The sequence below is a fragment of the Aquila chrysaetos genome, chromosome 5, assembly GCF_900496995.4.
Source record: "Aquila chrysaetos chrysaetos chromosome 5, bAquChr1.4, whole genome shotgun sequence".
NCBI lineage: Eukaryota > Metazoa > Chordata > Aves > Accipitriformes > Accipitridae > Aquila > Aquila chrysaetos.
The window spans coordinates 43892263-43913310 of record NC_044008.1 but is presented as its reverse complement, the minus strand read 5'-3'; the positions used below and the strand labels follow the sequence as shown (position 1 = coordinate 43913310).

The 21048-nt window shown below is 40.8% G+C and overlaps 1 protein-coding gene across 10 annotated transcripts in view; it reads right to left on the bottom strand.

Moving 5' to 3' along the window:
* TRPM1 (transient receptor potential cation channel subfamily M member 1) overlaps positions 1–6066 on the bottom strand; it is a 115928-nt gene extending 109862 nt beyond the window's left edge. For all 10 annotated transcript variants that reach the window (XM_030015211.1, XM_030015214.1, XM_030015213.1 and 7 more), the window contains exon 1: positions 5929–6066. The gene's annotated coding sequence lies outside the window, so the exon portion shown is untranslated. The remainder of the gene's footprint in view (positions 1–5928) is intronic.
* Between the last annotated feature and the right edge of the window lie 14982 nt (positions 6067–21048).

Here is a 21048-nt window from a genome sequence, read left to right as displayed (position 1 = left end):
TAAGGTGTAGAACAGGTTTAGAAGTAAAGGAACTGAGAACCAGATGTCTTCCTGGCCCTGGCCCTGATTTTCTATGGGACCATGCACAAGTTACCCCATATCTTTAATACCTTGGTTTCTCTTTCTGAACAAAAGAAGCAATCATATAAACCTATGCAAAGACTCTTAATTCCCTGATATTTGTAAAATCATTTGGAGTCCTTGGACAGATGTAAGTATGATTATTGTCTGCAAAGTGCTTGAGCGAACAATCCCTACATTTTACAAGAACATTCTCAACTGTATTGACAAGCCCCCAGTTCTTCACAGTAACGAGTTCAAAATTTTGCAAGATGTTCAAAGTACTTTGCCAGCATTAATGAAACTTACCAAAAGAGAAAGAAAGGGAAACCGCAGCTGAACTTTCAAGGGTGTTCATTTAAAAGGGTCAGCTACACAAACCAAACATCTCATTTCGGAGTTCACACATCACCAGAAGTAAGAAAAACAAGGGAGGAGAAATACAAATATAATAGCATTGATCCCCCTTCTCTGCCTATAACTCTAGCACTTAAAGGTCTCTTTATTTCAGTTAAATTTACCAATCACAGATGATGCAGTCAGGAAACACAGCTCTCTAATCTAGCCCACATCAGTGAGCAATGAATCAGCATCTCCTAGATGGTCTTGTCTGGCAGAGCGTAGCACCTCTCAATGATTGCTGGTCCCTATTTATTCGCATTGCTTAACTTACTGAGTCCTTGACATTCCAGTGAGATTTAGCATTATGCTGGATGTTTTCTGATTGTAGTGTTTTACCTTCTTGTTGACAGATATTTGTTAAGAAAAGCAATGTGCATCAAAGTAGTGAAACCTAATTAAATCGAGGCAGATTTTAAGAAGCCAATTAGGAGAAAAATACATTGCTCTCATCTGCCTACCAAGCACCGGATAAAAATGTAACTGTGCTTTTTGTTGACAATCTACATAGAAGAATAGGGCAAGCCTGTAAGGTTTTTATTGATTTCCTGGGGATTGCCAATAGGAGTTGCTGTAATGCTCATGCTAGAGAAAGACAATACCATGCACTCTCACTCACAGACTGTCAGGAGCACCTCATCCCTTTTACCTGTTGATTACGACATTAGCATCAGTTCACGCTCAATGGTGAGCGTGCCAGGTTAATCATTAGAAACAAAAAGCTTCTGGGCAGCTACAGATCATTACTCCAGCAGCAATATCTAGACATAACAGCCACCAGCCTGCCATGCCCTTTTACGGTGAGAGGCAAATGAAAGTTAGCTGTGACAGACCCATTACTCAGGTCTCTGATCAGAAGCAATTATACAGAGAATTCCCACCTTTACCAGCTCCTTCAGTTAGAGGTTCTCTGTTTCTGCTAGGAACATTTATCATAGTAATACATTCCAGCTGACCAACTCATGTCACACCAATCTCCAGAGATCTGACAGATGATGGGGAGTTTTCTTTGCTGCTTCCTAAATTTCAACAAGTGACATTGATAAGGGGATATATAATGAATCGAGGACTTCTCTTTTTTCCTCTTTCATAGTCAACCTCCTAACATTTGTGTAGTTAGGATCACAATAGTTAGCCACCTCTCTCTCCTGACTATAAAGTCTCAGTGACACCTATAAAGACAAAAACTGCTCCAAAACACACACACTAGAGTCAAATGAGCAAAGCGAGACAATAAAAAACTACAATCCCACCTGACCTTGCAGTAATAGGATCACATCAAGATTAGTCTATGTCATAGATTAAGCCCACTGAAGTAAACTAATCTTTCTGCAGTCAGCTAAGACTATATGTTTACTCACTAAGCTGGGAAAAACTCAGGAGTGTAAAATGTGTATCTGCTGGAACAGGCCATCTACACTGCAGCTACGTGAATGTCTAGCGCACTTACTGCTGCACCACTGACCTTAAGGTGATGGCTTCAGAAAGGAAAAGCTCTTTAAACTATACTGTGTGATTGATGAAAAAAAACCATATTCAAGTCAGCGGAGCACTGTTATATTAAAAATCTCTTACAGACTCTACTAATTCACATTTGGGCAGTGAACTTTTTGTCCGAGCAAAGCTGTGCAGACAGCTTCCAGAAGAGAGGAATTCTGCACATCAGCACAAAGATGCCTTGCAGGCAGTGGGACAGCCTTCCTTTGGCTGGCAGAGAAATATTCCATTCAGACTACAAGGAACAGGAAGCTCTGAGCTGTGGCAGCTCTGAGAAGGAACAGCATAACAACTGTGCTTCTCTGCCCATGAATACAGCAGCTGGTGACTCTGCTTAACTGCAAATGTACTAGCCCTCTTCTGTCCTGCCATCAGTCCCTTTGCACAGCGATCACCAGAGCACCACGCTACAAAATGGGTGTTTGTTCCCTGCTGAGTACCATCAAACTACTACTTGCCCAATCAGTAAGAGTAATGGCATTTGTCCATCTGCACCTGGGGAATAAGGTACATCTGGGGTCATTTTCTTCCTCACAGGAAGTTCCTTTCTAGTACATACATCACACTTCTTCTCTAGAAAATATATTTACCAGTCTCCACATCTTTAGGAGCTATCTATTCTGCCATCTCAGTCCAGGCTGCTCACAAACAACCCTTTTGTACACTTCCTTCTCTCTTTCATCTCTATTAATTTAAATGTATTTCAGGATCTCTATTTTGAATTTTCATCAAAATATCAACATCTGAATGAAAGAGGGGGACTCAGAGAATTAACACAGAAATAAACATGTTTTGGCAGTGTTTCCTCACGTGCCTTTGGTTTTCTACTCATGGCAACAATCACAGCCCAATGTCTCCAGATAACAATGCTAACAGTTGTACCTGTGAAAACACAGTATCCAAGATGCTGATCTGACATCAAAGATACTGTTTTACTGAAGGCATAGTATAAGTGGCACCAAAAACAGGTTGTGCAAACCTCTAGATAGTCACCACTGCAGAAGCACCAGAACAGCAAGGTCCCTGCATGGGAAAGCAACCTGTCTCTGTGTCACCATCATACTACTGCTGCCTAACTTACCAAGCTGGTCTATTTTGATACTCGTTTTTTAAAGAGCTTCTAGCTCAATAGAGATAAAAGTGCAAAATTTAAAATGAACATATCCACTTAGCGTTTGCAAACATATATATACACATATATCCAAGTCAATATATTATTCCTGCTTATTAGTCTACCCAAAGAAGGTCTCCCCACATGTCCTCAAGAAAGTTCATCTTCATGTGCTACAGGACAACAGAAGTGCAATGAAATGAAATCTTCAAGAAATATTTTATGAGTAGATAGTGTCTTGAGAGCAAATTCATAAATAATGAATGAAGTCCAAGACTAATTTGACAGAAGATGAAGAAAACTTCTTGACTACCAGAAGAAATTTTAGTTCACTAAGAGCTACTGTGTTTTGTGCTATGCAATAGAACATGTTGCTTTTTTTCTTTTTTCCTTAGCAATTACTACATCTTTCTGGACCCAATCCTACACACCTTACAGGTGTTGAATTCTCCACATAAAATTTACCATAGTTCAGAAACAGAAGCAGTGCATATTTTAGGACTTAGGGGAGAGTTAAGCATAGATTGGCTTTATGCCAGCCCTCAGCAGTGTAGGCTGAATTCCACCTTTAATGAAGTCGATATGAACTAGGCTTTTCCAGGATCTGCAGGATTGGGCCTACTGTTAAATTAGAAAACTGTTGTTACATTGTTTCACTGCAGCCAAGTAATTCTCAGCATACACACATTTTAATAGAACTTTGACATTTGCTTTAGTAGGGAGTAAGCAGATACAACAGGAATCAACCAAAAGGACAAAATAATGCAATTACCACATGGTTGTATACCTGTGATGTAAATCCAGTCAAATGATTCCATTTAGCCCTTTGCATGTGCAGGCATTAATCACCTCTTTGTTCTGTGTTTGTACAGTATCTAGCTCAACAGGGTCCACGCCTTTGCTTTCTGGGATCATACCAAAAATAATTAAAACAGTACCACCACATGCTTAAAGTTTTTGTTTTTAATCAAATCCATCGGGAAAGTATACATTACCGTCTCACTATCCACTACTCTCACAAGATTCTGCTAAAAATATTAGCATTAAAAGGAGAAAACACATTCAAAGCAGTAATATTTTTGCATCCATTAACAGGATTATTATTCCCTAATAAAATTCAGGAAAATGAACACCAAAGGCCTATTTTATCAGGACACATCTAGTTGTAACTGTGAATAAAAAAAAAATCCCAAACTGAACAAGGAAGAAACATGGTGATACGGCAACTTGAACCATTAGTATTTTGAAGATGAAAACTTGGCCTCAGCTTGATGTGAAAGGTTTTTAATTAGTTGTGATGGAAGTCTGACAACTGGCTTGAAATAGGAACAAGACTGAAAGCAACCATTTGTAGCTTTGAACACATACATATGCAATTACTCCTGATGACTATATCCCTGATTGACTCCATTTGCAGACACTTATCCTGACGATGAGTGACTCTTGCTTCCTTAGCTTAACCCACATTTTATCCAAGATGTCCTTGCAAGATGGATTCTTGGAAGAACTACGTTTGCCCACAACTTACTTTTGAACTTCTAATTTCCAAACTTGTGCAGTCTGAGGAAAGGGTGAAGGCACATGTTGATATCATTCAAATTGGTATTACTAGCAGAAAACTGTATATCAAGCAAGATTTCTGCAGCAAAATTAACAAGAGGTTTCAAGTAGAAAGGCACTTTGAAGAATTTCCCATTGACAGCCCTGAAACTGGTAGGCTGTAAAGAGAATGTCTGAGCTGTGTGTTTATACTTACGACACACATGGTTGCATAAATACCCAGCAGCAGAGCGAGTCCTTACAAACTAAAACAGATATAACCATGATAGACCTAGGTTTTACTGCTGCCATCAAGCTCTCTGGTTTGGCTGATAAATAGGGAGTTGCTACATCCATCTTCACTACTGGTGCTGTGCACTGATTCAGTCCTGCAAACTCCCAAGCTCTCATCTCAGTAACGAGATGTAGGCAGTTTCTCATCTGAGCCACTCAAGGCCCGGCTGGTGACTAAGCCCACTGTCAAGCTGTATTTCAGCAGCCACATAATCAATACAGATACAAGGAAAGCTACTGTATTGATCTAATTTGATTTTCTGTTATGTGTTTCTCTCAAAATAAGTGTGACCATACTAGATTCCAGCGTGGTTGGTAAAGTGACATGAACTGCAAATGCTCAGAAATCTATCCCTTTGCTTCAGGTCAAGGGGGACTGAAGAGATAATCATGACAGTGCAACAAAAATAACACCAATCTTGCTTACAGCATCAGCCATTTTTCATTCATCATCTATTTCTTTTACTGTTCTATGTATCAGCAATGTTTTCTTCTGCAAGTATAATGCATACTAAAGAAACCTGAACTTTGATAAAGCATTTAACAAGTACATATCAAAAGATATGTATGTACCTCTGTACTTTCTCCTCAAGCATGTTTCAGATGGCTAAAAATTTACTTTCATTATTCATTTTGAAGACACAAAGAAGAATCCCTCTCTTCTCTTAAATACAAGAAATATAGAGAATGTCTTTGCTTAGATAACATATTCCAGGTATATAAAAATGCTATTGTATTATTAAAAGAATAGCTCAGATTTAAACTACTGATGATGAATTCAAGTTCAAGTGTCAGAAGACATACCGGAAGAAATAACTACCACTTGGGAGAAAAACCCAGGCACCTCTCATCTCGCTAAAGGTAGAATGAGCGTTTTTAGCATCCTGCTCTGCAAAAGACCTTTGACCCAAGCAAATGGCCCCTCAAGCAATGGTAGAAAAGATGACCACATTTCTTTTCTCAGTTGCACCCAATCTGTTCACTTACCTTACTGTTTTCCTTAAAATAGAAAAATGAGAAGCACCTACCTTGTCAGACTTGAAGAAATCCCTGTATCCTTGGGATGTATGTTAGTTAGATACAGTAAGATAATGCTTATTTTAAAAACAAAGTATTCCCCATAGCCCTTAGCATGCAGAGGTTCTTTTAGTTCTGCTAGAGAATGTGCAAACGTCTACTCAGGGTATTAGAAAATGCTAATTCCTAATTCCCTCGACTAAGCCTGCTTGCTGCTATGGACTACTACAGGCTTTATTCCTATTAGAGACTTATTGGTTGCCCAAGGTGACAGTGCTGTGTCACAGGTAATCATGAAAGTGATACAGTAAAGGGTTTCTAAAAATTAGCTTTGAGTAAAAAGATCAAATTATTAACTCTGTAGCCTTTTAAGCCTAAAAAAACAAGCAGGTAGTTATGTTCTACTTTTCCAGTATTAGCTAATATGCAATAAAGTCACATACCCTTTCCATTCACAAGCCAAACTGCCACTTGAAGAATCAGTGACAGCAGATTGGAGCAGGCTGATACTACTCCCCAGATGGCAGCAATTAGAAAAAGAGAAGGTCAAGCCATGTCAGAAAAAGGAGTGTTTGTGTTCATTTTTCAATTTTGGGTGTAGGCCAATTAATCTTTTCTAATCGTGTAACTTAGAACCATGCTGATTACCAAACAATAGAATAAATCCTAGGAGGAGTTAACACCTGCAACTGCCATCTACAGCAGGAACAAGAACAATGGTATTGATTGGACACATGTTGTTTGATGTTCCTTGCTGCTTTGAAAAGAAACAAATACCTAGCAACCTAGCTGTAATAATGAAACTCTCATCAAACAGCTGAAAATTTCATTATTCGGTAAGGCATTCTCCAAGGCATATCTGAGCACAGATATGGAATTTAATGAGATTTGTGCATCACAACTTGTTTGTATGTCTGTAAGGGAAATTCTGTATTTTATGTAAATTTTGGCAAAAATCTAAACGAGACATTTTTGGTTTAGGTTGACTTCTACCATCCTGGAGTATGTTGTTTAAACAAACTATATGGTGGCATTTAGCTTCAGGTAATGTTGAATAATCTGTGCTCACCTGAACTACTGCATTTTATTATAGGATGTGCAGCTGGCTGCCTATCTGCCTATTCTCCCTGGAGGCCTGTGCTAAGTATCTCACATAATATAGTATCTCATCTGGCTGAATTGATACCATGTCTTCTGGAAGCCACAAGAACACAATGTGACATGAGTTACCAATGAAACTAGCCTTGGAGAGAAGCAGCATGTAAAGCTTTCCACTTCATGACTAACTTCACTATTTTAACTTTGAGATCCTACAAAATTATTTCTTGAACCATCCATTTACAGGGCTTTACACTTCTGCTTAAGTTCAAATCTTAATAGGCTGTTTGGGGATCAAAATGCTTCCAGCTAGTTCAAGTCTTAACAGTTCTCTGGTCTCTTCCCCTCATCCTTTCATAATAGACTGAACAGTTTCTATTTCCATTTTCTAGTATACAGTCCAGACAGATTGTCTCTGATATTTACTGAGACCTTCGTCCCTGCCTGATGCTTTTGACTAACATCTCATTACAAATGAGAAATAATTTAAATATTACAGACTGCAGACAAGGAATTCCATTTAGAAAACACATACATAAACTAGTAATCCCATTTTGATCAACCTCAAATTTCTCCTTAACTTCAGTAAGTGTGGTGTATCAACATCTTCCAGAAAATTAAAAGATTATGAGAGCCCGTACAGCAAAACCTGTAACTTGCAATTAACCACCTTCAGTTAGTCTGTAGCACTCAACTATCTACTTTACAAAGTTAAAACTATTAGAATGTGCAGCAATTGTATGTACTGATGTTAATCTTTAGACACTCCCCTGATATTCAAATTCCTTAGGGTTCCATTAGAGAATGCAACGTATGCCATGGAGAAACCTGGAATCACAAATAAATTCTTTAGGTATTTTCTTCCAGCTATTCCAAGCAGGAATCTGTGCAACCATGACAAAAGAGAGAAAAAGGAAAGAAAATCTGTTCTCATCTTAGCCATTCTTTCCATGGCTTCTCACTTCCTCCTTTCTGGTTTTAGAACACTGCGGAGCTCTCAGATACAGAGACATCTGTGTCGTAACAGCAGCAAAGGCTTTTTTCAGTGGGAAGTACCACCATGCCCATGAGCCACAGTTCCCTTTTTTTCTTCTTTTCCCCCAAAGGATGTCTCATGAGAATTTAGTTAAGAATGAGAACTTTCTTAAACATATTGAACACCTGCACCAGAAAAATCACATTTTAACTGTAGGTATATGATTACTTAAACAAAGCAATCTTTGCAGGACAGAGTGCCAGATAAGAAGCTGCCTTGTGAGTTAACCTTTCCTTTTGCTTTTTTTTGTGAGAAAAAAGACTAATTTAATGGGCAGATGAGTTTCCACAGGGGTGACAAGGCAGTTGTAGGAAAAGTTCTCAAAGTTTATCAGGTGTTACTCTGTCAGTAGCCATTGAGTTCTTGTCTGAAATGCACAAAATAGCACACTTCCTATAACTGAAATTACTCTGTGGTCTGCTACTTTTGAAACAATGCTTTAGTCTCCATAACTGCGAAACCATTTAAAATTAATCTACTTTGTAATTATCAGCCTTGAATAAACTACCTTCAGAGTCTCATTTTCTGCACAGCAGTGCATGCCAAAGTAAAAGACAGCATTATACAGATTTGTATACTGTTCTAAATGTAATTGGTTTCAGTTGTTTTGTGTGTCCTAAAGCAACTAGAAAAGTCATAATTAATGCAACCACAATCAAACCTTTAATTATTCTTTACATTTTATGGGTTCTGGAGATGGATGTTCCCATATGGTCTCTCAGTCTCGATGACGCACACTGAGTCCTTCTGGTTTAGGCACGTTTTTTTTTTTACCGCTTTCCTGTGTGTCTAGCCAAGCTTCCCTACCTCATTCACATCACCAGGCTCCAGCAGATGGAGCTCGCAAGCCACCTGTTTGGCTTGATACAAGGTAGAGATAAACAGGCAGCTAGCCATTAGACTAGACCGCTATTAACAGTACTAGCTGATAAGAACTTCTCTTGTGCAAATCAAATATCCCTCCGCTATTTGTTCTTCCTGAAGCAAAATGATGGGCAGTTTCTTCTGTACTCTCCTGCTTTGAATCATTGATCTCGTATCAGTACTTTGCTTATCCCTTCTCCACAGAAGCATGGAAGATAAAGGCAGACATGGAGAAGGCAAAGTGGCTCTGTACTTCAGTCATTTTTTCTTTTCATGGTCAAAGTCACAGTTTACCAAGGATACGAATTCCCTACTTAAGCAATTATCAGTCCCAGATGTTACTAAAATGCAAAAGCACAGATCTATCTTCACCTAAAAGGAAGGTGAAGTGACACATTTCATTTAGACCCATCTGGCAGCAACTCAAAAAGAGAAAGGCATAGGTCAGAACACATCTTGCTGGCACCCCAGAACAAGACAAGAAGGACATGAAGACTATGGGAGAGAGAAGGGGATTAATAAACTGAATTCGCAGAGGAGCCTGATCTTTCTATTGCAGAATGAGACAAAGCTTCCAACACTGAAGAGGAAGTAATATGTTCTCTGAAAGTTCCTTGTTCCTTGGCTGCATCCTCAGCTACAGTAATCGTTTTCTTAGGATGCCGGCTAACAGTGCAATATGTCCCAAAGCAATGGTTAACATCTAATCTGCTCTTCCACAGAGCCTTTATTAAAGATCATAAACTGAAAAAAATTCCTGCCGAAACACTGGTCTTTAAAGTGAGTCTCTGAAAATGGGAGCTACCAGCATTCAAAAATATTATTTCCCTCTACCTAACTGAAGTAAAGTTGAGACTGTGTAATAGGTTCAATCAGATAACATGATCCAGAAAGATATACTTCCATTTCCCTGTACAGAGCTGACTATAGCCCTGCTCTTCATGCTGTTTAATCTTACCCCCCTCTTTGATCTATTGGGCCATATACCTAGACAGCAACTGCCAAAGTGCAATTATACCAATAAAGGCTGGAAGGTCCAGAGCATGAATATGTGGCCAACACATCACTTGCCTCAATAACTCTTATGGCTACATACAGATAAAGGCAGATTCTGACACGTAAGTTTATTTTTCCCAGCAGACGGTGAAAGAGACTCCTGGAGATATTTTTTCAAATTAATTTTCAAGTAATTTAATGTTTTAAGAATTTTATTTTTATAAAATCAAAATTTTATCAGCTGGAGAAGGAAACACTGCACTAACTGAAATGAGAGTAATTATGATCCATTGAGACAGACTGTGGATACTGATGTATTTTAACTGTATGCTGTTAGGCTGTCAGCAATGTAAGAGTAATTAATGTAGCAAAATCTAGCCAATAATAAATGAAAAAAGCAGATAAGTATTTTACAGGACCCAAACAGGAATTCTGGTTAAGAATCCACTGCCCCTCTAAGGGGCTCTGAGACAAAGAAAACTGCTGAAGCCAGAATAATACCATTAGCAGCATCTTGTTAGAAAATTAGACTTACAGCTGGTAATAAGAGACTCTTAAAACTGTTAATAATATTGCATAAACTTCTGGAAAACACATAAGGAGATTTATAACTACCATAAAAAATGATTGCTTCACTGCTATTGTAAGCAGTATCAAACCCAGGCACTAAATAATGTTGAACTAGAACTAATCTAAGAAATTCAAGATTTTGATTGAGGCTCTGCTTTTAACTAGCTCAATTTTTTAAAAAAAAAAAAGGATAGAAAGAGAGAGAGATGAATGTTCATTTTTGGTTTTGGTTAGTGTTCATAGATTCACAGAATGCCCAGCCACTGGACGTCACTGTACTGGATGTCCAGGATGTTGGACAAAAAGGTAATTAAATAGGTTAAGATCCCCAGGCCCTCAGACTTCTCCCAGAGCATTTGCCAATTCCCAGTAAAGGCATTCAGAATGTTCCAGTTCCCACCCTGGTCCATCAATCTCCCCCAGCTATTCTTCCTCCTTACCAGAAGGGAAGTAGGTGCTTCACTGCATTTGGATGCAGACTGAGAAGGAATCGGGCAATTTCTAAGCCAAAGACATCTGTGTGAGCAAACCTCAATGGCACAACCACATGATCTTATTTCTGAAACCCAGGTCTATCTTTTAGGCAGCTAGCCCACATACCAGCTCTACTGCTCAGTGCTTTTGTTCTTACACTTGCATAGGGCAGAAGTATTTTTAAGTCACTGTGTTCCTCATCTGCAGGGACAGTTTGCCTTCATCTGATGTAAACAGACCCTTCTGCGTCTGCACAGGTTCTTGGTGTTCCAAGCAGAAGGCAGTCAGAGCACACAGTGTTCATAACACCTCCACTGTGGCCCATGTTGCATTGCAGTCTGACAGATACACTGGCACACAGCCATCGTCTTTTCTAAAAGGGTCCAAGGAACAATCAGACAAAGGAAAATACATGCTTTCCTTCTGGAAAGGGTCTTCCTAAGGCTCAGCTTCCACTTGCCTATCCTTTTATGCTGCCAACATGGTACAGAGGGACAACGTATCAAAGGAAAGCTAATCTCACAAGCATTTTCAACTATGTGACATCTCTGCTGGAAATGCAGTGGGGTGAGGATTCTGAGATGTCTTGAAGGGTTTTGGGGGGCTTGGGCAATGACTGAGGGATTTTTCATAAGCTCTGAGAGTCATTTCATAACACTGAATTTGAATAGTGCCAGTGGGGTCCCTACTGCAGTGAGGCAGCTGGGCCATGTAAAATGGCTGACACAAGAAACAGGGACATAGTCGACACATTGTTTGCTCCTTTTCCTCCCTAGAAGATCCCTCCCTGTCACCCTGTGTGGCACTGTTGCAGGGCAGCTTTCTCTCCCATCCTGAGCACAGTTCAGTGATACAGGTAAGTCATACATGGGATGCATGATGCGATGCTTGTCCTCATTCCCTCTAGTAGACAGCTCATGACTGAGTTCAATAGTAGTAGTATAAAGCAGAGAGTTAAAAATAGCTCTGTCTCCTACACATTAATTAGCTTTCAAATCTCTGCAGTGCATCTGTTTTGACATCTCCAGAGGTCTTAATCTCTGTTAGGAACTAATTAAAGTTATGAGGAAAGATTCTCACCCATACCTTAGCACATTTGCTCAAGGAAAAGCGGTCCGAAAAGCCTGAAGTCAGGTAGAGCAGAAAATGCTGGCAGCTTCTGAGGACCCCAATGACAGTTCAGGTGTAAGATGTCTGCCAGGGACAGGACCACAGGGCACAATGTTGCTGACCTACGTCAGACATGAGATACTACATGTTGTAAATCTTCCTAGCTGCTGAAGCTGTCTAGAATCATAAAAGTAGAGAAGTAATTTAAGTAGTCTTCTCCCTTGCTAGGTTGCCAGTCTTGTGATCTGCTTCTTACAGCTATGTCAGATTATGGGCCAAAACCAACATTCTGAAAAACATGACTACCAACTAAAAGGCAAGCTAATTCTTAAAAAAAAGAGTAAGAAAGAAAATACTGGAAGTCAGATTCCTAAGCTGACACATTTGTTCAACAGTGCTAAACAGAAGCTATTGCAATAAAAAGTTTTACTGTGACTATTACTGGAATTACTAAAATTAGAACAAGAGGGGGAAAAAGCATCCTCATTTGAAGTGGTTAGTCTCATTGTTTTATGATTTCAGCTACACAACTAGCTAACTGATGATTTTAGCCATCAGCTGTGGCTTAAATGGGATATTGTGAATGCTGGCAGGCCCACTTACATAGAGAAAACAGACTTCTGCACCTTTTTATATATAGCTTGTAATCCAGAAATGAACAGATGACTGTGCGCAAAGTCTGGTTCTCCTGATCTCACACTGATGTCAGCTTCAAAATCAACATTTCCTTCATTCAAATTCCTTAAACACCAGCTTATTTTCCATATTTGTATTCAGAAGTAAAAAACTGGAATAAACACAGAAATACTGTACAGCAGGTGTTGTGCAGATCAAGATCTTTGTTCCTACTGGGATAGGTGGGGGTTTGTACTTTAATTGTGCTGTTAAGAAGTTTACATAAGTCACTGCCTCTCCTCTTTCCTGCCTTTCTAATGGGCCTGTACTATACCAACAGGCATGTGTGTGAGGGTATGATGGGTATAGTAAAAAGAAACTTGAAGAGTCCCTGCAGAGATACCAATGCAGCTGGTGCTGTTTCTAATCTTGATTTAGAATGACAATACATAAGAAGTTGCATTGCTAATAAAAACAAGAAGAAGGAAAATAGATAATACTAATGAATCCCAGAGAATCCAAATTAGGAACTAAACAAAAGTACCCCAGCTAATCTCTTCTGAGTGCCAGCACTCCAACAGTTATTTGATAGCCAAGGCAGAATAAATAATAAGCCAAAATTATTTTTTTTAATTAATTTATTGGGAGGGGGAAGCAGGAAGGGAATGTAAGTTGTCTTTGTGGAATGTTGTCAGATGAGAATTAAAATTCTAGTCTTTACTGAGGCCTCTGCTGGAATGTGCAAAACACTGGGTACATTCCCTTGTGCACATATACACTTTGTGTTTTATTTTTCCATGGCATGCTGCTTAAAGGCTCACAGCTGCATTCTTACTTGGTTTCTCAGTAATCTTGGTACATAAACACAGTGACCCCCAAAGCTGCACTCCTCAGCCCTGGTGCCTGAAATACAAGCTGTTTCACCCATGAGTGAGATACATCTGAAGGTCCATGCTGGGACTAGGAGGAAACTGCTGTATGGGATCATCCTGAGGTTTAGTCTGCTGCCCCCACCAAAAGCTTCTCAAACATGCTACCAAAGATGGCTTAGCAAATCTTCAGTGGTCAGCAGTAGGACAGTGTGAGGCCCAACAGAGCTCTAATTTCACTTTCAAATGGTTAGAATTTGGCTTATGCTCTAAAATACCACTGTTAATATTCATCATCTATCACACTGTTGATTGCAGTTGTTACCCAAAGCACTTACCTTTCACAAACAATAGAATATTCTTTCCAGGGATAGGAAAGGAAGAGGAGAGGAGAGATGTGATTTTTCTTCCCATGGTAGTTTCCCAGAAAATGCAGTCTGAACACCAAAGACAAGGAAGGCTTGTAGAGTGGACAAACACATCCCTTCACAAAAGGACTGTTCCACAATTCATAACAGAATGATATAAATGTTTTTCCTACTACCAAATAAACAAACTATACAGGCCACTTACTTATTGTAGGCAACTATTCAATAAATCACGAAATAACATTGTGCAATAATAAAGTCAGATGCCAATTACCGACTCTTTTTACAGTCCATTCCCACTAAAGTCAAAGGCAAACTTCCAAGACAAGTATAAATGGAGACTTGGAGCTGGATTTGATCAAGTATTTTTTCAATAGATGCCTTACGATGCAGACAATACATTAAAATATGTCACTGTATGCCTTAATCCCATTTGCTTTTCTGAAGATGAGTGAGATTTGCAGCTCTGAAAATCCCACTAAATATTACCTGAATTTCTAGGAGCTTAAATAGCTTTGAAGAAATGCATTCATGCATGAAATTCACCCTGTGTTGGGGCCAGAAGAGGATTTTACGAACTCTGTTGGGAGCTAAGGTATACTGAGCCCTTGTGATGTAATGCGCAGGGAATCTCATCCTGGTGACACTCTTTAAGGTTGCATATGCCATGTTGTAAATTAGCATTAAAACTCAGATGCTAGAAAGTAACTCCCCTATGCAAGAAGAATGTAACAGATCACAGGACAGAGACAGGCTGTATGTATATAACAAACAGCAACGCCTCACAGACTGTCAAAAATTATGTCCCTGGAAGCCCTACAGTGCCAAAGGAGATTCCCCTTGTATGGGAACTTTCCAGAGACTACAAGTACTGTCCAGTTAGCAAGGGTGGTGACAGAGAGTCCTACCCATGTGCCTTATCACTAATTGGAATGAGTCATTAGTCACTAACTGCAGTTTCTGTTGGACTCACTGAGGGGAATTAGGCCAACAGTCAAGTTTAAATTTTAACTCGTAGATACAAAACGTTGCTCTTCTAAGAGTAGTTCAAGTACACTTCAAATTCCACAAGAAAATCTCTATTCTCCATGGCAGAAGTGCTTCCTAGTTCTTGCAGCACTGAGCACATTCGAGAAAGCACTGTGCTCCAGATGACTGCCACCAAATAACATCTAAACCAATCAATGAATTCCATGAGCACAGACACTAATGAAGTCAGTTCTCTATGGATTTGTATCTTACGGCCTCACTGCTGCATATTAATACACGAGCTCATGATACAGTCTCCCTCTCATACAATTATTTGGTCTCTTCCATCCTATTAACCTATTTAGCCTAGTTTCAGACACTGCTTTGCTGTTAAAGCTAGCCAAAATTATCCAGGGAATCAGCAGTAGACAGACAAACAGTAAGGTTGCATCAGGTCTCCCTGACTTAGGAATCTAGGCTAAAAGTAATCTATCCTCTGCACAGCTATTGTTAAACTGCTGTACTGTCGGGAAAGATCAGAAGAAAAAAATTCTTAGAATTCTGAGCATGTCTGCTCTTACTCTCCAAATACAGAAATCAGAGTAAATTCTTTTCTGCAGACCAAACTCCAGTCAGCCTAGGAAAATATAGGCTTACCCGGATCTAATACTGCCTAGTGCCAACAGAACATTGCCTGAGTCACTTCCAGAGAACAGTCCCCAAGCCTACGTTCCCAAACACAAACAGGCCTACCCATTTATTTGGAAAGTTAATATTTAACAGTTCTGACCTCAGTTACTGGGGCAGCGTGTGTTTCCTCAACATAGCATGGAGAAAAGCAACTTGGCTTCATTGGAAGACACAGTGGAGTGAGGAGCCTTTTGTGTTCACAAAATTCACCCAGGTTCTGATTGGCTGTGTTTCCATGCAGACCTTAAAAAAAAAAGTCAGGAAGAGAATAAGCTTTAAGTGTCAAAAAGAACATATAGTCCATTGTCCAAGACATGCCCACTTACAAAGCCAGTACTGCTACTAAATTATTTTAGACCTGGGTAAAATCATTTTACTTCTCCATCGTAATTTCCTTGTTAAATGAAGCAATAGTATATACCATTTTTTCCTGCAATGTGTTTTTCAAAGATTGTTATCTATAGAATTTTGAAAATGCAAGTGGCCAGAGTGAACTAAACATTATGTCTTCAAGAGCAGAAAACTGAGCATATTTGACAGGTAATTTGAAGTGCATGTGAGCAGATTATTTTGTAGCCCATATATTCACTTCCATCAGTTCTTTATTTTTCTTAAGGGTCTCAACAAAACTGCTTACGTTTTTCTTGAGCAAATCTGATATTTGAAAATCCATTTATTTAATGACTTCATGGGAACCTTAAACTATTAAAGCTCATACTTGGAAAATCCTTTTTGTCACAACTTAAAAGCTTGATTCTCCACTTTCTCATTACATGACTACTTGTTCATTACTTGCTGAAAACAGCAGAAGCCTTTTCAGTTACTTTAGGTCAGACCCTTGCAACACTATAAGACCTCAGTTAAAAAACCAAGATTAGTCCTGATTTACATGAGCAAAAATGAAGGAAGAGTTACAGACTACAACTGGATCTAAATTAAGAATGGAAATTTTGCAGAACACAAAAAGGAGCTTTAACTACACTCACAGCTATACCTATTATCATCATGTCTTACAGCTGCACTGTTCAATACACTGATGAATGCCAGGCACATCTGTTTTGGTTTTTTTTTAAAGCCAACATAATTGATAACCTCAAATATTCTATTACTCTCTCACTAATATTTAAATGAATGCAACATCCATTTTATTTAATTACAGCAGCATAGAGAACCCGCAAATTAAATAGCACATTTCCAGTCAACGTAAGATTATACAGATGCAAAATCACTTGTTCACAAAACTGTCCAAATCTATTTACTGTCTCAGATATACTAAAACCAAAACCGACCCACAGTATGAAGCCAACCTTTCCAAACTTGTATAACTAGCTTTAAAAAAAAAATATATATGAGAAAATTTTATTCTTTACCGTATCTCTCTTGTCTATGTAAGACAGGTTAAATGTATCCCTTCCTTCTGTGGTACTAAACAAGTTTGACAAGGAGTCTAAGACAGATCTTTAGCTATCTCCAGAGTGGGATTAAAAGTGAAAGGACATATGGCCAATTTTACCATCAGTTGTGAAATTCTGACCTTTTATTCTGACCTCCCAACTATAATCTTCTCTTTATGTTGTTTTTTTCATTAGGTATTTTCAGCCATGACTGTGAAGAACTTCTGCAGTCCCTAAAGCTCCTAGATTGTAAACTTCAAACGCAACACATTACGAAGAGTAAGTATTTGCAGTGAAATATGTATGCACTTAAAGTTTGATCAACACAAATGAACTTTGTACTTGTGTATTCCCATCAAATTCAGTGGGACACTTGATTAAGTAAGGACCACTACAACACAGAAACGTATAAGTGATGATGTCTTTAGATCATCTGTTATATGAGGTGTGGAACTTATCTAAGTGACATTTAAAGTATGTTTCTTAGTATGCAAAATAATAATCGATCAAACAGTCCAAAAGCAAACAATACAAAATGAGCCCAAGAGCAAAAAGTGAGGGTGTAAGCTTCTTAAAGTGAGTTCTGAAAGTACCAGAAAATTGCTGTCCTTCGAAGAGTTACAATTTGGTTTACTGTGTTTCCTCCATTAGTTCACTGAGCACTTCTATTCAGTGTTTTGGCACGATGGCAGGTGTTTGGCACGATGTTTTGCCCACACCAACAGGCCAGTCTCCACGAGAGGCTTTGACACCATGAAGAGTCAGCAGTCAAGTCTAACAAAGGCCAAAGTTCAGTCTATCAGTCAAAACGTTTTGACTGAGCAAAAAGTACTACAAATCTCCCTTACATTGCGGCACCAACAGACACCTAGGATAAGCCCAAAAGAATATGCTGCAAATAGTAAGCAAAAGCCAAGGCAAAACAGAAGATTTGTCACCTTTAGTAGCCTCCAAAGGTATGATTTTCAGGGAGGCTAAGTGAAACATAAAGTTACTGTTATTCTGCTGAAACCAAAGGCAGAATGTGGGTATGCAAAGACCTGAGGTCCAGCAGATCAGTCAGGCCTCAATTCTTATCGTCACATGAAGCTGAACTAAGCAGTTAAGCTCTTTGTACACTCAGAAATATAATTTTGTATTTCAGCTTTACAACAGACAGACCATAAACTCCGGACCAAAATTCCCCATGCTTCAAAACAAACTTCACCAGATAAATCCCCTCTGGCAACATACTGAGATGACTAGTCTCAGTACAGTGACCAATACTGCATAGCAAAATAAAGGTCTGTGGATATGTAGCCCTCAATTTATTTGGCTCAGCTGTGTTCAATTTGTCAACTATTCAAAGAAAAGATGACACTCCAGAACATGCATACAAAAACAAGGCTACCTTTGAATGACTTTCTCATTTTGTCTGTTCATTTAAGAACGTATGGGGCACTCAACCCTCTCACCATTTTCAAACAATGTTGATCTTTTTATCTAGTCTCAGAACTATGCAACTTTTTCTGTGCGTATGGTTCTAGAGACCTGTATTTATCAGAATAAATTCTGTCATGAGATACCATTTGTCTCTGATTATGTAACACATTGTGACAGAAGCCCATGTTGTAATGCAGTGGGAATTTACTAGCAGACACTTTTGAAGAAAAACATGGTGCTACAGTCTCAAGAGGTTCATAGAGTATTTGTAGAGCAAATCACACCTCCAAAGAGCAAAGGGCAAAAGCATTACTAAAGCACACTTGAAACTCCTGTCCTAATGCTGTGGTTTAAGGTGCTGAGGGCGTTCCTGCACTTAAGAGATTACTTTTGCTCTCTTCACCCCAAACACCCCTAAGGTAAACTCTCTCTGCCACTGGCTGATTTGTTATATATTAAAGGAGCTGGCAGCAAAAGGTGTGGGGATGAACACAGCATTTGTCCTGAAAAGCGAGCAAATCCCCTAATATCCAAGAAAGCTATAAAATCAATGTCTCAAAGACACCCCCAACTCACTCAAACTCGGTGACTCATGCTCGTTTGCTGTAACACAGCTTTGCTGGCAGAGGCATTGAAGCAACTGGCCTTATTTTCAATGTACGTCACGCTCAGGCAGTTGCTGATCAGATATCACTGGTGCCAAAAGCGGTTGGGTGGCAGAGTACATGCAATTACCCTGTGCTCCAGGGTAAAGGAGGAGGGAAGCTGTTCTACGTAGTGGAAACTACCTGCTGCTTTTCAGATGAAAACTGTAGGAGAGATGCCAAACTGAAAGCATCAGATGTGGACACCCGCTCTCTCCATCTCCTCTACTAATGACAGAGACAGGGCATTGCTTACTAGATTCATCCTTTGTAAAAAAAGACTGACAATATGTAAATAACTTGGGGGAGGGGGAATTGTTGCCACACTCCAATGGACTTGGACTGAAATAATGTCATTTTTAATGACTAACAGGAGTATTTCTCACTGTATTGAAATAAAAAGCGTATAAAAATTAAAGTTCCAAGGTGCAGGCTAACTACCGAAGTAATACTCATAATATGCAGTAACGTACTGCAATATTTTTGAAGGAAGTACAGGAAAAGAGGAGCTACACATTCCCTTCCTCCGCAATGTCTTTTTCTGGCTAGGTTCACACAGGATACTGAAGGAGGTGGCTCTAATCCAGTACGGCAATTCCTACTTCTCATGCAGCACAGCCTCTTTTTCTCTTTGATTACAGAGGATATACAAATACATTACATTGTTATACAGCCTTTACAGTGAGACAAAGGCTCTTCACTGCTTTTACAAAGTACGGTTTGTGTGTAGTAAATGATACCCCTCTGTGGAAGGAAAGCGTTCCATTCCTTTCTCCCCAGATCAGAGCGTGGGTGGACTGCTAAGAGAACACACGTCGGCGTTTCTCTTGAATGTTTCCCATTTACCAGAACGAAGGGAAAAATCTTGGCTCTGCAGCTAGATCAGGTGGAGATTTCAGTGCCTATCCCTAAACCCGTGGGGGGGAAGGGAGGAAGACACTGTTCTCCCCTCAGGAGAGAAGGGACCGACGGAAACGTCACTTGCCTGCAGGGCAGAACAGCACTGTTTCCTCTCCCCTGCCCTCGCCAGCGGGAGCTGCACAAACGTTTGCGGCTCTGCGACGGGGAGAGAGGGACCATTTCTCCCCCGCTGCCTGGGGGAAGGGCTCACCCCCGCGCTCGCCACACGCACGGCGCGCCGGTGGCCGAGGCGCACGCAAGCCTGACGCCAGGCTCTGGCCCGACACGCGGGCTCCTCCCCTGCTCCTCCGCCCGCAGCCTCCGAGCCGAGAGAGGCCGTGGGGAGCCGGGCGCGGCGCTGAGGCCGGCCACGGCCACGCGTGTCTCGGCGGCCCGGCTGGCGGCGGGGGCGCCGGGCGCGCGCGGCCCGCGGCAGAGGCGGGCGGCCCGCGCGAGGAGCGCCCATCGCGTGTCAGGGGCCGCTCCGCCCCCGGCCCGCTATTAATAGCGCGCGGGCGGCGGCGGGCCAGGCGCGCGCGGGGCACCCGGGGACAGCAGCGGCTCCCGCTTAAAAGGGCAACGGCGCCCTCGCCGGCCCGGGCCTCCTCCTCGCGTCTGGCCCCCGCCGGCCGCGGCGCCCTCCGCCGCCCGAGCGCCCTTCGGGCTTCACCCGAGGCGCGCACCGACCGCGGGCCCTTCTCGTTGCGGCGAGGGGCCCCACCGCGCTCTCCTCGGGCGAGGGAGGCCGCCGCCTCGCCGCCGCCGGCTCCGGCTTTTTCGGAGCCTCCCAGGCTCTGCCGCTGGCTGGTGTTTTCTCATCCGCGCCCTCCCCTCGCCTGCCAGAGAGCCTGGGCTGTCTCTGCTGGGATCCCTCATTGCTCCTCCTTTGGGTCCTCGTGTTTTAGTTGCTTCAACATTAAACAGATTCCAGGCGATCTGTTGAGGTTGAGCCTAGTAAACAAGGATATACTGGAAATGGGTATCAAAAGCACCCACATTTCACATACTGCCTCATTTCTAGCAGCGAGAAATGTAAAAAGGAATGTATCTGAACACCAAGAAGCAAAAGTTTCTGTGGTTTGATCCTTTCTATATCAGTACTTCTGCAAAAA